Source organism: Lepidochelys kempii, chromosome 7 (genome assembly GCF_965140285.1).
Source record: "Lepidochelys kempii isolate rLepKem1 chromosome 7, rLepKem1.hap1, whole genome shotgun sequence".
Classification (NCBI taxonomy): Eukaryota; Metazoa; Chordata; order Testudines; family Cheloniidae; genus Lepidochelys; species Lepidochelys kempii.
In genome coordinates this window covers 63132975-63150438 of record NC_136386.1, presented here as the reverse complement: position 1 = coordinate 63150438, position 17464 = coordinate 63132975, and the positions used below count along the sequence as shown (strand labels likewise).

At 44.3% G+C, this 17464-nt stretch overlaps 1 long non-coding RNA gene across 1 annotated transcript in view; it reads right to left on the bottom strand.

Annotated features, from left to right (window-relative positions):
- The window catches only part of LOC144930741 (uncharacterized), a 210296-nt gene that overhangs the window by 98403 nt on the left and 94429 nt on the right, over positions 1 to 17464 (bottom strand). The gene's annotated exons all lie outside the window — the stretch shown is intronic.

The window sequence follows — 17464 nt, the reverse complement described above, 5'->3', positions numbered from 1 at the left end:
ACCGGTTTGCTAGAACCGGTTGTTAAATTTAGAAGCCCTTTTAGAACCGATTGTTCTGCGAGGGCCAAAAGTGGCGCCTTAGGCGCCGACTCCATAGGTGCTCCAGTCCTGGAGCACCCAAGGGGAAAATTTGGTGGGTGCAGAGCACCCACCGGCAGCTCCCCGCCCCACCCCCAGCCCCCACTCACCTCCACTCCACCTCCGCCCCTGAACACACCGCCCCGCTCTGCTTCTCCGCCCCCTCCCAGCTTCCCGCAAATCAGCTGTTCATGTGGGAAGCCGGGGCAGGCTGAGAAGCAAGTGGCGGCTTCCCGCTCAGGCCCAGGGAAGAGGAGGTGAGCTGGGGCGGGGTGGGGGGCGCGCAAGGAGGGCTGCCCGTGCCGCAGCAGGTAACCCGGGGGGGGCTGCCCGTGCCGCAGCAGGTAACCCGGGGGGGGGGGGTGCGCAGAGGAACCACTCCCCCCGCCCAGCTCACCTCCGCCACCCTTGGCCCAAATGGGAAGCCACGGCCTGCTTCTCAGCCCTCCCCAGCTTCCCGCCGAACAGCTGATTCGCAGGAAGCCCGGGGGGGGGGGCACGGAGAAGCAGAGCAGGGCGGTGCATTCAGGGGAGGAGGCGGAGCAGAGGTGAGCTGGGGCCGGGCGCAGGGCGGGGAGCTGCCGGTGGGGGCTCTGCACCCGCCAATTTTCCCTGTGGGTGCTCCAGCCCCAGAGCACCCAGGGAGTCGGCACCTAAGGCGCCACTTTTGATGTGATCAGTGGGGTGAGCGGCCGCTCCCCCACCCCTAGGAGCCAGAGGGAGCTGCCGGATGCTTCCTGGGAGCTGCCCTAGGTAAGCACCGCCGGGACTCCCAACCTCGCACCCCCGGCAGGTGACTCTGGCTCGTAGGGGTGGGGTGGGCACCCACTACGGTGGCCCACAAGACCCTCCTGTCCAGTTCTGGGGGCAGTCAGGGGACAGGGGTGGATGGGGCAGGAGTCCCGGGGGAGGCGGGGGTGGGGACAGACCCCCTCATGGGGTGAGGAGGGAACCCGTTGTTAAGTTTTTGGCTGCTCATCACTGGTCATGGTGGAAGATATATGACCAGCCCTATTCAAATCCCCAGCTTTAAAATAATAGTTTAAGTTATCACCATCTTCAGAGTTTCCCAGTTTGGTTTTGTTTGATCTTTGCCTATTGTTCACACTGTACGGTCTCTGGAACAGAAACCACCTTTATTTTTGTTATTCAGCACTGAACATTCAATCCCTATTCAATAAATAGCAAGAGTTATAACACCACCACCACCACCAGAACAGGATAATCCCACACAACCACCATGGGTAAACTACAGTGTCATCTTAAATTCTAGTTTAAATAATGAAGACAGCCAGATTCACAATTCCAATTATTTTTTCCATCCTTTTCTTTGGTAATTACCTCTTCATTTTATTTGTTGAATTCTCTCTTCACTGCCCAGTAAAAGTTTATACTGCTCTCTTTTCATTGCTAATAGTTAATTTGCAAAAATATTAAACTTAATTCTGCTGTGTGAAGTATTTTGGAAAGTTCATAATATGGCAGCACAAAAACTAAAAATAACTTCATTAATTTAATGTTAAGGACTCCTGACAACCACCCTCTAGAGAAGCATTTGTACTCAAAATGTTTAAGAAAACAGAGCATTTCATCACTGTGTTTATACTTTTTAAAAGATACAGTATGATTAATGGAGAAAAATAAATATGAGAAGTCTTACTATATGCCAAATTAAGAAGAGAACTTGACAAAATAGGCACTTCTCCTTATGAGTAACTTGAAAGAATAACTGGTTTTTCGTTACAACTTCAGCTCCCAGCAGGTCATACATAAACCATGCTAGCAGCAGTTCAAACAAAGTTCTGTCCAAAGGATGGGCTCAGGGTGTGAAGAAATTATTATCGCAACACCGGTGCCAAGCTTCTCAACCTCTTTTTTTCCATTTTAAGAGATTGGGCTCAACCTAACAGCTCTGAAAAAGGTAGCTTATTAAAGAGAATTTTTACCATAACTTCACTTTCTGCTCATTACTTTTTCCCTTCTTATGACAAAGCTGGTCAAACTGCCGGTATTTTCTCTAACATGTTCACGCGATCACTGTTCCCTCTAAGCTGTGCACACGCACAAAGATCCTAAACACCGCACACACAAAAATTTGCACAGAAGAAATTTTTTGCACACACGGCCTGTCAAAAATTAGAGGGAACATTACACACCACCCCTATAGCTTATGGAAGAAGCTATACCTTCTAGGATATGCTAGGAGATAGAATAGTGATACATGAAAGCCTCCCCTCTTATTTTGAGGCTTCAGCTCTTTTGGAATTTTATTTATGTAGCATGGCATATTTGGAAAAAATGTCTCTCTAACAAAGTGTTCACAACTTAAAGCTTTTCATTAATAAGCTTCTTAATCACTCTTTCTTTACCCCTGCAAAGAAAACACCAGCAAGCTAGCAATTCCACAGAATTTCATTACATGGAGATACAAGGAGGAGGGGGGAAAAGACCACACAAACTTTTTACACTAATTCAAGGGTTTTAACCCATCTTTTCTTATAAGAAAGACTAACTTATACCTCAGGCATGCACAAGGAAGCACTCATGTAGATCCTTCAAGCCAAGCCTCCTGCAGAATCAGGGCCTTAGTGAACACAGAGATGACCCAGGCTAGAGTGTCATGATGGATTTTGGCATTACCAGCAAAACACCCACAAGAATGCCACTGAATACCAAAGAACTCTTACATCTTTAGTAAAATCTTGATCTCCTTCAGAAGAATCCTTATTAACTAGTTTACTTTGACAAGAATAGGGATGTTGCATGCTCACCTGCAGTGCTTTACGACGTGCACAGAACTTCTTTTCACAGGTGATGGACCCCCACTGTCTATTTCCAAGCAAATGATATAGACCTATCACTCTTATAACATGAAACGTATCTTAAAATCCTGTTATAGTTTGCATTCATTAATGGAATTGCCAGTCACAGTGGTAGATATTTAGGTTTTGTAAAGCAAATTTTGTGATTATCGTTTCCAGTGGCCTTACTTACTGTAGTTCTTTTGATGTTGGTGCCTGATGTGAAACATTGTTTGGACAGCCATGGGGTGGAGCTGCCTAGCTTTTAAGTATGCCAGAGAACACAGACCACCATAGAGTAGCACACAGGGGTTCTTATATCACAATTAGTAAAATCCTGTCACAAAAAGGAGCATAAATCCAGAACTACCAAATATTAGTGACATTTCAGCTTATGATCATATTTTACAGACAAAATTACATTCCAGAAAAAGGAAAAAAAATATATACCACATATAAGTTCCAAAATACATGAAAGTCCAAAAGCTATGGGAGAGCAGAAAAAAATTAAAATTAGGATAGGTCTTACTTCAGCATACATGGAGCAAATAAATACTTCTGCTATCCCCAGGGAGAGTCTTATCCAGCCAAAAAACAAACTTGAATACAAGTATAAACCAGACTGGCAAAAATCAGTGAATACTAGTTGACAAATAAGTTGGGAACAATTTGGGTCTCTCTCTTTTCAGGAAGAAGGGGAAGAAAGAAGTGAAATCCATTATTTGAAACCCTATAGAAAAAGTGAAACGCAATACTGCAGAATTTCAAAATAATATCTCTTGTTTATAACAATTTAGCCTCCTGGCACTACAGAGTTATGTTAACAGTGCCCTGCTAAAAACAAAACAAAGCAACTCATTTTCAACTCATTATTTCAAGTGGAAGAGATGTGCGGCCTCATGTGAGAAAGGGAACATGCCTAAGTTATTACTGCAGGAAAGCAATCTGTCAAAGCCTGGTCATTTTGGCATGGTGAATACCACTGGTGAGATCAGAGAGTCAGATTCTGCTTGTAATTATTGCTAAAGGACCTTGGATACAGGCAGCCTGCTATCAATTATACCCCTGGCCTCAGACACTTGGACTTGTCAAGTTCCCAGTGTCTTCTGTTTTGTAAGAGTTATCAAGTTCTTGGATGTGGTTCATGTATTGTGTTACTCCTAAGTGTCATTAAGAATTCAATTAAAATTTCACAGCACACGTTAGCATATTCAGTTATTTGTGCCTGCTAAAGTAAAGTCCAAAACAGATAAAATGAATTCAATCTCAAAATTCTGACTTCAGAAATCATGCCTTCATATGTATATCCTCAAATATGACATTCTCTGCCATCCCAATGAAAGAGTGTGCTTGACACCCTCACTCCACTAGTGGTACCATTACAAAGGTAAACTTCAGGATTTTGAACAAAAATTAGAAGTTTCAGTCTTAAGCCTTCTAAGGCAGCTTTTTCTCTATACCCTCAATGGGTTTAGTCATGCAAGGAGAAGATTCTTTGGTAACTTTAAAGACTTAGTTTAAAGCCCAAGAAAATGTGGACTGTCAGCATCCTTTGTGTGCGTTTTGCAGCTTAAACCCATTCTCCTGTACATTTGTGACCCTCTACCCCAATTCTCTAGTTTCTTTTGGACATCAGACTCAGGATTATTGTTTGATTTCCTTCTAGGTAAAAGGAGATTAAAAGCCCAGCTGCAACAGCTGACAGACAAAAGGGAAAATACAGTTTATCCACTATATTTATCCGGTTTTTTTCCCCTTCCACATACCAATTAATAACATTAACCAACATCCCCACAGCGTGGGGGAAATACAGGGGACAACTCCCCTTCAGAGTGTCAAAAACAAGAGTTGTCAGTTCAAGGCAAAAATGATTTGCATGTAAATTCGGATCAAAAGCAAGCCTGCACCCTGAAGTTGTCAAATTGGTAGAAAATTTGACACTTAAATGGGCTATAGCAAAACTCTATTTAAACTGAAGAGTGAAAAAACATGGCAACTCAATTACCCCCTTGCAGATCAGATCTGGCAGTTCAGGTCAAACTTTTCACCCTGCCATTTCTCAATACCTGATACCTTAAACAAACAAAATGTATTCCTCCTACAATCCTGGGAAGAAAAAATACATTTCCCATGGCTCCCTATTGTGCCTTTTTAAAAAAAAAATATTACTTGCAGAATATTTCAAACAACAACATTCTTAAAATTATAATTTCTGCCTCCTCCAAATAACTTAACTGACCCATGGAAAATTTCCTACATGGAAAAATAAATACCTGGAAGATTTATATTTTTATCCCCCTTTGTACCACACACACACACACACACACACACACAGCCACTTTCCCAACAAAAACCATCCCATGCCAATAGCTTTAGAGAGAGACTAATTCTCATCTTCATGCACCACTAAAACTGGGCGTTTATTGTAATAAAACTACAGCTAAACAAAGGATATTGAACTACTAGTCAGTCTGATCTGCCCAAAGCACCTTTAAATTTCAGGAAGCACAAAACTATGTGAAAATTGGAAAAAAACATTTACATCGCTCCTTAAGCTTGTAAAATTACGAGGGGCCTTCGATGTTATTTTGGAGATTAAAGCCAAAAAAACATCATGGGGTCTCATTCCTAAACCTAACTCCCTGCTTCACTTAGTCAGTTCACATGACTCCTGCCCAGTGGGTTTTTGAAAAAGTGGTGCTCAATATCTTTTGAGCCACCCATCCCAAAAAACACACCACTTATTTTGCCTCTGGACAGGCTGCAACAATAGGTATTTTAAAACTTACCTTTTTTAACCTTTGCCTTATTAGTTACAACAGGAAAGAAATATTTACAATGAGATGTACTCACAGTCTTATTGGCATGTAGCAGGTATGGCAGAGAAAAGACCAGCTGACCATCTATAAAGGATCACTTTAGTGCACTAAGTATCTGATAAATCATCATTTGTGTGTGAACCAAAAGGAGCAGGCTACTGCTGCTGAGAGAGGGAACATGTTTTATTTTGCCAGCTTTCCTTTCCAATATGAACACCAACTTTCTGGCAAGTCTCTCAAAGGTGATTTGCTAAGATGAAACGCGTACTTGTTAACTTAGGTGTTGGAGTGAAAGGTGAATGTGCTAGCACATTTACCTCCCTGTGTATTTCCTTATTTACGTAACAAAATTAAATCTCTACATTCATCTCAGCTACACGCTCAATTTAAGCAAAGTTCAGATAAGAATGCAAATAAATATTAAATGCATTTTTATACTGACACATAAGCATAATCATTCATGATCGCTTAGTAACAGCTGGTGTTATCCCTGCCAGTCCCTGCACAGATTTAGACTCATTGCACCATAATCACATACAAATGCCTTATTCACCTCAAATGGTAAAGTATGGTTGTGACATACCAGGGTATAATCCCCACCAATAAGTAGCTGTGGCACCCCTGCCCTGTAACCTGGGGTGTCCTTTATCATAACTTGCTGTTGTAGCCTCCAGATTGGGACTGCTCACAAACAGTCTCCAGCAAGTAAGTCACTCCCAGCTATGTTTCTGTGTATGCTGCAGCCAGCCAGCCAGCCATACCTTGGCTCTTACCAGCCTTAAAAACGACCCCAGCACAAACTCAGTCCCAGATTTTCCCCCAGAAATACATGCCCTCTCCTGGACAGTACATATAATGTTAAGTCCATTATTCTTTTAAGGCAGTAATATGTTCACAACTTGTTACCCCAAATGGAGTTACCCATACATAGGGTGACCAGATAGCAAGTGTGAAAAATCGGAATGGGGGTGGGGAGGAATAGGTGCCTATATAAGAAAAAGCCCCAAAAATCGAGACTGTCCCTATAAAATCACAACATTTGGTCACCCTACCCAGACACTTCAACTTATACACTGGATTAGATAAAACAAAACAAGTTTATTAACTGCAAAAAAATATATTTTAAGTGAGTACAAAGAAGGAGGCATGAAAGTCAGAAATGGTTACAAGAAAAATAAAGTTAGTAAGTGGTTTAAATGCCTAACTTAAACTATATTCAATTCAAAGCAAAGTTCTCTCACCACATGCTTTCAGCAGTCCTACTGACCAAACTCTTTAGGTCAGGACCCCTTCCCCAGAATCCCATAGCTGCTTCCTTTGTCCTTTCAGGTGCAATGAATGTGATGAGCGGGGGGCAGAAGGGGGTGCCTTGGGGTGTTTGTCCTGCCTTTTTATAGTTTCAGCCCCCTTCTTGAAAAACATTTCCAGCTGAGAACCAGGAGCCAAAGGAGTCCATGTAGAAGGATGTTCCCTGCTGGTTTTTTCAGCCGTTTGAACTTCCTTGGTCTTTCCTTCCTGCTTCATGACTCTGTTTACTGCTTAAATGCAAATTAAGGCAAGCACCCATTCCTTTGTTTAGGACAGACCTGATCTGCCCAGGCTGCAGTTGGCAGACTGCAGGGTTTGGAACACGTGTTACCACCACCATGCAGGGAAGTCTTATGACTTCACACACAATGTTGCCACACGTGTTTTACCAGGACAACATTACTGAAATAATTTTTGTACAAATTATGCCTTGTAAGGTGTCATTGGAAACACATACGTTGCTGGTTAGTGTATAGAGTGTGCGCACAGGGGGTGTATTCCATCACAATGGCCGCCTTATGCAAATCAATAGGATTATTCAGGACCTGATTTTCATATTACCTATGCAGTGTGCACACTTAACTGTGCATACAACTGACCTTTTGTCTTGGCAACTGCACATGCAAGTCAGGCACACAGTTGTATACACAGTTGAATTAAAAGTAATTGCTTATACTGCAGTAAAAATGAAGCTTGGAGTATCATCAGTCAGTAATCATATCCACTTAAAGCAAGCTATTATAAGGAATGTTGTTTATTAGGTATACATGCATAAATTCATCTGTCAAGGTTCCTCCCCCACTCTGAACTCTAGGGTACAGATGTGGGGACCTGCATGAAAAACCTCCTAAGCTTATCTTTACCAGCTTAGGTCAAAACTTCCCCAAGGTACAAAATATTCCACCCGTTGTCCTTGGACTGGCCGCTACCACCACCAAACTAATACTGGTTACTGGGGAAGAGCTGTTTGGATGCGTCCTTCCCCTCAAAATACTTCCCAAAACCTTGCACCCCACTTCCTGGACAAGGTTTGGTAAAAAGCCTCACCAATTTGCCTAGGTGACTACAGACCCAGACCCTTGGATCTTAAGAACAATGAACAATCCTCCCAACACTTGCACCCCCCCTTTCCTGGGAAATGTTGGATAAAAAGCCTCACCAATTTGCATAGGTGACCACAGACCCAAACCCTTGGATCTGAGAACAATGAAAAAGCATTCAGTTTTCTTACAAGAAGACTTTTAATAAAAATAGAAGTAAATAGAAATAAAGAAATCCCCCCTGTAAAATCAGGATGGTAGATATCTTACAGGGTAATTAGATTCAAAAACATAGAGAACCCCTCTAGGCAAAACCTTAAGTTACAAAAAAGATACACAGACAGAAATAGTTATTCTATTCAGCACAATTCTTTTCTCAGCCATTTAAAGAAATCATAATCTAACACATACCTAGCTAGATTACTTACTAAACGTTCTAAGACTCCATTCCTGGTCTATCCCCGGCAGAAAACCAGCATATAGACAGACACACAGACCCTTTGTTTCTCTCCCTCCTCCCAGCTTTTGAAAGTATCTTGTCTCCTCATTGGTCATTTTGGTCAGGTGCCAGCGAGGTTACCTTTAGCTTCTTAACCCTTTACAGGTGAGAGGAGCTTTCCCCTGGCCAGGAGGGATTTCAAAGGGGTTTACCCTTCCCTTTATATTTATGACAGCATCTTTCACAGAAAACTAGCGAATATCATAGATATTAAGGTCAGAAGGGACCATTATGATCATCTAGTCTGACCTCCTGCACAATGCAGGCCACCAAATCTCACCCACGCTCTCCTGCAATAAACCTCTCACCTATGTCTGAGCTATCATAACTAAGGCAAGGGAATGAGAATACAGCTCACACAAAAGGGCATGTCTAACAGTAAGGTTATGAGCATTATGGAAAAATAAAAGGCACTTCCCTTTAAACTCATATGATTGGGTCTTCTGATGGTGTCGCTAGAGGACCCAACCACATGAGCCACACAATCAATCAGGGGCTCATTCACCTGCACATCTACTAATGTGATGTATGCCATCATGTGCCAGCAATGCCCCACTGCCATGTACATTTGGCCAAACCGGACAGTCTCTACGTAAAGAATAAATGGACACAAATCAGAGGTCAGGAATGGTAACATACAAAAGCCAGTAGGAGAAGACTTCAATCTCTCTGGACAATCTATAACAGATTTAAAAGTAGCCATTCTTCAACAACAAAAATTTCAAACACAGACTTCAAAGAGAAACTGCAGAGCTACAATTCATTTGCAAATTTAACATCATTAAATTTGGGCTTGAATAAGTACTGGGAGTGGCTCGCTCACTACAAAAGCAATTTTCCCTCTCTTGGCATCGACACCTCTTCATCAATTATTGGGAGTGGACCATAGAATCATAGAACATCAGGGTTGGAAGGGACCTCAGGAGGTCATCTAGTCCAACCCCCTGCTCAAAGCAGGACCAATCTCCCATTTTTGTCCCAGATCCCTAAATGGCCCCCTCAAGGATTGAACTCACAACCCTGGGTTTAGCAGGCCAACGCTCAAACCACTTAGCTATCCCTCCCCCGCAATCACATCAAGGTGGACCACATCCACCCTGATTGAATTGGCCCTGTCAACACTGGTTCTCCACTTGTAAAGTAACTCCCTTCTCTTCATGTGCCAGTATATTTATGCCTGCATTTGTAATTTTCACTCCATGCATCTGAAGAAGTGGCTTAACCACCCACGAAAGCTTATATTCAAATAAATCCATTAGTCTTTAAGGTACCACCGGACTCCTCGTCGTTTTTGTGGATACAAACTAACACAGCTACCCCTCTGATAAAAACACAACCATCCAGCTGCAGAAGCATTCACTGCTTTTTCCATTATAAGGCACAGGTACAGCAAGTGCAGGTCTGCTACAGAAGTTGCATCTGTCAATCAACTAAGTTTCACCCTGCAAAAACAACCTAAAAACCACAGTTTTTTTATTTTAGATTTACTGTGAAATCTCCATTTAATTAAGAACTAAAAGGAACACTGACACAATGCTGTTTTATTTTATTCTTGCCAATGCAGCCACACATTCAGAAGGGGGATGGGGAGGACAGGACACCTGCCTCCTTGAACACTATTATAAATTTTTCCCAAATTAGCTTTCTCCCCATTCTACTTGCTATGCCAAGCCCTCTCAATGTGATAGTTTTCTATTCATGAAAAAGGAACACTGTACACTACCCAGAAAGAGGGTCCACAAAGATTTAGAGCAGTGATTCTCAATGAGGATACATGTACCTGAGTACCTGGTGGTGTACATCAACTCATCTAGATATTTGCCTAATTTTACCACAGGCTTTAAAAAAAAAAAAAACCCACTAGCGAAGTCAGTAGGAACTAAAATTTCATAGATAATGATTTGTTTAGATTGCTCTTTATACTATACACTGAAAAGTACGTACAATATTTATATTTCAATTGATTTATTTTATAATTATATGGTAAAAATGAGAAAGTAAGCATTTTTTCAGTAATACTGTGCTGTGACACTTTTGTATTTTTATATCTGATTTTGTAAGCTTTTAAGTGAGATGAACCTTGGGGGCACAAAAGACAAATTAGACTCTTGAAAGTGGTACAGTAGTCTGGAAAGGTTGAGAGCCACTGACGTAGATAATAGGTTTGTGACAACAGTACAGGGATGGGGGCAGCTGGGGAAGAGATGACCCACACAAGCTTTGCAGCGCTCGTTTGCGGGGATGAGCAGTCAACCAACACTTGCTGGCTCACTTGAAGGTTGCTGATGAAGCTGGGTCCCTGACCCATTCATCGCTTGAAAATCAGGTTCAAAGCCTTCAATTGGCAGGGGAAGCAGACTGCGAACCAGTGGTGAGAACTACCACCAAGGGTAATATGCTCACGGCATTCTATCCTTCTAAAGAGGCAGACTAATTGTTCATTACTTCCACCTTCAGCCTCAGACACAATTAATTGCAGTAATCTAATGTGGAGTTGAGCAACGCATGGGTCTCTGGGGAAGAAGGGGCATCATCTCCTATCTAACTGAAGATGACATTTCTTGTAGTTGTCGCTACCCAGTCATCCAGAGTTAGGTAATAAGCATATAACAAATCTTTTAGCTTGCATGGTGCTCAGATACTATTAGGGTTGCCAACTGTCTAATCACACAAACCCAAACACCATTGCCCTGCCCCAAGGCCACACCCCGACCCGCTCCTTCTCCAAGGCCCCACCCCGCCTCACTTCCTCTCCCACCCCACTCTAGCCCCCCTTGCTTGCTCTCTCCCACCCTCACTCGCTCACTTTCACCAGGCTGGGGCAGGGGGTTGGAGTGCAGGAGGGGGTACAGGCTTGGGGCTGAGGGGTTCGGAGTGTGGAAGGGGGCTCCAGCCTGAGCCTGGGGCAGGGGTTTGGGGTGCAGGCTCTGGGATCAAGTTTGGGTACGAAGGAGGTGTGGACTCTGGGCTGCGGCAACGCTTACCTTGGACACCTCCTAAAGGCAACTGGCATGTCCCTAGCAGCAGCTGTTAGGCAGTGGGGCCAGGAATCTCCGTGTGCTGACCCATTTGCAGGCACCACCCCCGCTGTTCCCATTGGCCTCAGTTTCCTGGCCAATGAGAGCTGTAGAGTCAGCACACATCCCTATGGCCCAGGGGTGGGGGGGGAGATCAAAGGGTCTACTCACGCTGCCTCTGCCTGAAGGCTCCACCCCTGTAGCTCCCATTGGCTGCAGGTACGTGCCGGCCACTTCCAGGAGCAGCATGAGGCCAGGGTAGGCAGAGAGCCTGCATTAGCCCCGCTGTGCCACCGGACTTTTAGCACCTAAAATCTCCCGGTTTGGTAACAGTAGCCTCTAAAAAATAGGGCCTGATTCCAGGAGAGACTCAGCGAAACAAGGAGGGTTTGAAAGCCTAGATACTACAGCCAAATCTCCCTCAGGTTGAGAGAGAGAATTTAGCACTAATGAAAGTAACGAATTGACTTTCTCAGCCCTGAGAACACTACGGGGTTAGTTCGAATTTAGCCGCATTAAGTCGATTTTAAAATGAATGCATTTACACAACCATCCACGCTCCGTCGACTTAAAGGGATCTTAAAATCCACTTCTGTACTCCTCCCCGGCGAGGGAAGAAGCGCTAAAATCAACCTTGTTGGGTCAAATTTGGGGTAGTGCAAACACAATTTGATGCTACTGGCCTCCGGGAACTATCCCAGAGAGCTCCATTGTGACCACTCTGGACAGAACTTTGAACTCCGATACACTAACCAGGTACACAGGAAAAGCCCCGGGAAATTTTGAATTTCATTTCCTGTTTGGTCAGCATGGCGAGCTCACCAGCACAGGTGACCATGCAGTCCCCCCAGAATCACAAACAAGCTCCAGCATGGACCAAAAGGGAGACACTGGATCTGATTGCTGTATGGGGAAAAGAATCTGTGCAGGCTGAACTCCGAACAAAAAGAAGAAATGCTCATATATATGCCAAAAATCGCACAGGGCATGGTGGAGAGAGGCTACAACAGGGACACACAGCAGTGCCGTGTGAAAATTAAGGAGCTCAGGAGAGCCTACCAAAAGACAAAGGAGGCAAACGGTCACTCCGGGTCAGAGCCCCATATGTGCCGCTTCTATGATCAGCTACATGGCATTCTAGGGGGAACCCTGCCACTACCCCACCACTGTCTGTGGACACCTGCAAGGGGGGAGTCTCACGCAACAGGGAGGAGGATTTTGTGAATGAGGAAGAGGAGGAGGAGCAGGAGAATGTGCAGCAGGCAAGCGGTGAATCCGTTCTCCCCAGCAGCCAGGATCTTTTCATCACCCTGGAGCCAATACCCTCCCAAGGCGGGATCCCTGACCCTGAAGCCAGAGATGGCAGCTCTGGTGAGTGCACATTTGTAACTACAGTACAGGGTTTAAAAGCAATAGTATTTAATGTTTGATTTGCCCTGAAGAATTGGGATGCATTCGCGGCTAGTACAGCTACTGGAAAAAAGTCTGTTAACGTGTCTGGGGATGGAGTGGGAATCCTCAGGGACATCTCCATGAAGCTCTCTCATAGAGGTACTCTGAAAGCCTTTGTTGAAGGTTTCTGTGGAGGGCTGCCTTATTTCGTCCTCCATGGAAGGACACTTTACCATGCCAAGCCAGTAGCAAGTAGTCTGGAATCATTGCAGCACAAAGCATAGCAGCGAATGGTCCTGGGTTTTGGTCACATTCATGCAACATTTGGTCTTTATCTTTCTGTGTTAGCCTCAGGAGTGTGATATTCATGGTCACCTGGTTGAAATAGGGGAATTTTTGTAAGGGAACAGAAAAAGGACCCCATTCATGCTGGGCTGTTTGCACTTAGCTAAAAGGGATCATCCCAGAGAATAGCCACGTGGTGGGGTGGGGGGAGGTGTGTGTTGCACATCCACCCAAAAATGGCAGCCCCTCCTTTTAAATGTGAAACCCATCTGGCATTGCTTGTATGGGAAAGGATGGTGCTGCAGTTTGAAATCATTTCTACATGTTAAGGCGTAAGAAGCCAACCCCGCGTACCGAAAGGCTTACCATCGCTGCCTGGAAACCAAATTCTGTTGCCCAGCCGTTTGTGAAGTGTCACCATACCAGGAGGCGCTCAATATGCAACCTTGTACCGAAAGCACATGTGCCGTCTGCTGTGAATTGCTTGATTCACTGTGAAAGAGTCTCCCTTTTGTTCTCAGAAATGGATCTTAAATTTTACTCTTTTTATCTACCACCAGGTGCAAATGTTTCTATGCTCCTCCTATCATCTCCATCCCTGAGGTTATTGCAGATTAGAAGACAAAAAAACCCGCACTTGCGATCACATGTTTTCCGAACTCATGCAGTCCTCCCACACTGATAGGGCACAGCTTAATGCATGGAGGCATTCAGTGGCAGACGGCAGGAAAGCATTAAGTGAGCGAGAAGAGTAGATGCAAGAGGCAATGCCGAGGCTAATGGGGGAGCAAATGGACATGATGAAGCGTCTGTTGGAGCTGCAAGAAAGCCAGCAAGAGCACAACCCCCCGCTGCATCCATTGTATAAACTGCCTGCCCTCCTCCAAGTTACATATCCGCCTCACCCAGATGTCCAAGAACATAATGCGGGGGGCGGGGCTCCGGGCACCCAGTCACTCCACTCAGAGGATGGCCCAAGCAACAGAAGGCTGTCATTCAAACAGTTTTGATTTGTAGTGCAGCTACAATAAGCAATGTGGTCTTGTCTTTCCCTCCTCCCACACCCCACCACACCCGGGCTACCTTGTCAGTTAACTCACTTTTTTTTTAAAATAAATAAAGAAAAAATGCATGGTTTCAAAACTATATATATACACACACCCCAGCTGTGATCGAAGGAGGAGGGTGGTTGGTTTATGGGGAATTAAAATCAACAAAGGGGGCAGGTTTGCAGCAAGGAGAAACACACACAAAACTGTCACACCGTAGCCTGGCCAGTCATGAAACTGGTTTTCAAAGCCTTGCTGATGTGCAGCGCGCCTAGCTGTGCTCTTCTAATCACCCTGATGTCTGGCTGCTCAAAATCGGACGCCAGGCAATTTGCCTCAACCTCCCACCCCTCCATAAACGTCTCCCCCCTACTATCACAGATATTATGGAGCACACAGCAAGCAGCAATAACAATGGGAAGGTTGGTTGCCTGAGGTCTAACCTAGTCAGCAAAAAGAAAAGGATCTAGTCAGCAAACAGTGCCAGCGAGCTTTTAAATGTCCAAAGGCACATTCTACCACCATTCTGCACTTGCTCAGCTATAGTTGAACTGCTCCTTACTACTGTCCAGGCTGCCTGCGTACGGCTTCATGAGCCATGGGAGCAAGGGATAGGCTGGGTCCCCAAGGATAACTATTGGCATTTTAACATCCCCAACGGTAATTTTCTGGTCTGGAAAGTAAGTCCCTTCTTGCAGCTGCTTGAACAGACCGGAGTTCCTAAAGATGCGAGCGTCATGCACCTTTCCCGGAAATCCCATGTTGATGTTGATGAAATGTCCCTTGTGATCCACCAGTGCTTGCAGCACCATTAAAAAGTACCCCTTGCGGTTTATGTACTGGTTGGCAAGGTGGTCCGGTGCCAAGATAGGGATATGCGTTCTGTCTACTGCCCTACCACAGTTAGGGGAGCCCATTGCAGCCAAGCCATCCACTATGACCTGCACATTTCCCAGAGTCACTACCCTTGATAAGAGAACATCAATGATTGCATTGGCTACTGGGATCACAGCAGTCCCCACAGTAGACTTGCCCACTCCAAATTCATTCCCGACTGACCGGTAGCAGTCAGGCGTTGCAAGCTTCCACAGGGCTATCGTTACTCACTTCTGAACTCTCAGGACAGCTCTCATCTTGGTATTCCTGCACTTCAGGGTGGCGGAAAGCAACTCACAAAGTTCAAGGAAAGTGGCCTTACGCATGCAAAAAAGTTTCACAGCCACTGTGAATCGTCCCATACCTGCAACACCATGTGGTCCCACCAGCCTGTGCTTGTTTGCCGGGCCCAGAATTGTCGTTCCACTGCATCAACCAGCCGCACTGCCGCCATGATGTCCCAATTGCCACAGCCCATGCTTTCAGCAACATCTGTGTCCATGTCCTCATCACAATCGTCCTCGTGCTGGCATCTCTTAGCCCAGTTCTGCACATACTCTAGGATAATGCGCGAGGTGTTTACAATGCTCACAACAGCAGCGGTGAGCTGAGCGAGCTCCATGCTTGCCATGGTATGGCATCTGCACGGGTAACCCAAGAAAAAAGGCGCAAAACTATTGTGTGCCATTGCTTTCACAGAGGGAGGGAGGGAGGGGCGACTGACAACATGCACCCAAAACAACCCACAACAATGTTTTTTCCCCATAAGGCATTGGGAGCTTAACCCAGCATTCCAACGGGCAGCGGAGACTGCGGGATAGCTACCCACAGCGCACCGCTCCTTAAGTCAATGCTAGCCACGGTATTGACATGCTCCACAGACTTAATGCACTTAGCGGGGACATACACAATCAACTTCTATAAAATCGACCTAATTTCATTGTGTAGACATACCATCAGATACTGAACCTCTCTTTGCACCAAGTGTACACAGCATGGGCAACGGTAATGGAAGCCACCCTCAAAATTGAACCTGCCCTAAAAGCTGTTTTGAGAAGGTTTACACTCTGATACCAAAGAATCTGTCCAATTCTTCAAAATAAGAACTGCAACCCTGTTTTCAAATCCAAGCTCCCTAGAGTCAATCTGAGGTGTTTTGTTAGGTTGGGTTCAATTTTTGGGCCTATTAGCCTTGACAGTGTCTGTTATAGGATTCTGACTCACAGAAATGCTGGCAAGAAACCAACTGCTTTCCACCTCCAGTCACATGACCTGTTTCAGTATTCTGAAAGCAAATACCCTTGTCACAAGGGTCCATGTCCACTGACTCCCATGATTAGAGTTTTCATTGAGAATTACTGACATTTTGCCATAGATGTTTAAAAGCTATGGCATCACTTCACAATAAATCAGTCTGACAACTTTATTAATTTCCAAGAAAAAATATCAACCCTGTAAAACTTAGTGTCAAAAAAGAAGGAAAAAACCCCCTGTCATTAAAAGCAATGCCAATGCCAATGTATAAACACACATATTTGGCTGCATGAAGTTACCTGCTACCATCAATCAATAAGCAAATAGCTTAGCTTCCACTGCTTCTATTAGATGGAAAGAGTTAAAGTGACCATAACCACGCAAATGTATCCATGCTTTTTGCTGGGTGGTTGTTTTGTTGTTATTTTTAATTCCTACAGATGACTGAAGACCTGATTGACCAGAATAATTTGTTCCTTTAAGGCTCAAGAAGTCTAAAGCAGGTTCTGTTAGTATCACCCTTTACAAATTCAAAAAGGTACCCCTCCTTTTTGCTCAGAGCTAAACCAGATTTACAACAACTGTCAAAGCACAGGATGACAGATAAATTAATCTTCCCTTCATGAGTTTACATCCCAGGCATCTGGGCTGCTGATCTGGCCCTAACAAGCATAGGGTCTCTACAAGCTGTCGTTTAAAGTTGATGTTTTCATGACTGGAGATGAATTATTCTGTCATGAGAATCTATTTATTCAGCAGTTGGAGGGTGGGGTTTTGGCTTCAAGATAGAATGATTTCATGGGTTACGGTCCCCTTGATGTGTCTGTTTAAATCTTGTACAGTCAGCCCCAAAACAGTTTATTTTTTAGGACATTTCCAGAATAGAAAAAGCTTAAATTTCATGTGTAAAGTAATTTCATTTTTCTTAAGTATGACAAGAACAAAAGAAACAAAGGAACAAGCAGAATAGTTTTCTCTGTACAATAGCTAATTGATCATTAATTCAATTTCTGATTAAGTTAGTCTTCTTAAATAAAAGTCTATTC